Source organism: Colobus angolensis, unplaced genomic scaffold (genome assembly GCF_000951035.1).
Source record: "Colobus angolensis palliatus isolate OR3802 unplaced genomic scaffold, Cang.pa_1.0 Scaffold399, whole genome shotgun sequence".
Classification (NCBI taxonomy): domain Eukaryota; kingdom Metazoa; phylum Chordata; class Mammalia; order Primates; family Cercopithecidae; genus Colobus; species Colobus angolensis.
In genome coordinates this window covers 1,646,733-1,647,248 of record NW_012117365.1, presented here as the reverse complement: position 1 = coordinate 1,647,248, position 516 = coordinate 1,646,733, and positions in this window count along the sequence as shown.

Here is a 516-nt window from a genome sequence, read left to right as displayed (position 1 = left end):
ATATATATATATATATATACACACACATACATATATATGTATTCCAGAATTTTATTTTTTAATTTTATTGTTGTTTTCTACAGTGGGTTGATACAAATGTCTTAGCCCACCATCTCCCCACTCTGCTTTCCTTTTCTTCATGGTCCTCACCATCCCCTGGGGTATTATCTATTTATTTTTCTATTTGTTACTGTCAGTTAATTTCAATGTAATTAAGTTCCAAGAAAGCAGAACTGCATTTTGTTAACTGCTGTATACTTAGGGCCTATAAGAATGTGGGGGTAGATCTTACACGCTCAGGATAGATAACTGAATGAATGAGTTAATGAATGAATGACAGAGAAGGCGCTTCACCGGAAAGGCTGAAGGAGGTCTCCCAAGGACCGCTGTGAGGAAATGTGGGGCGGTGTGGCTGGGTGGCCGATATCCATGGTTCCGGGCGGCCCTCGGGGGCGCGCTCCGGCGGCTTCCAGCTTCCGGGTTCGAGGGCGCGCGCTGCTTCCCGGGAGAGGGCGG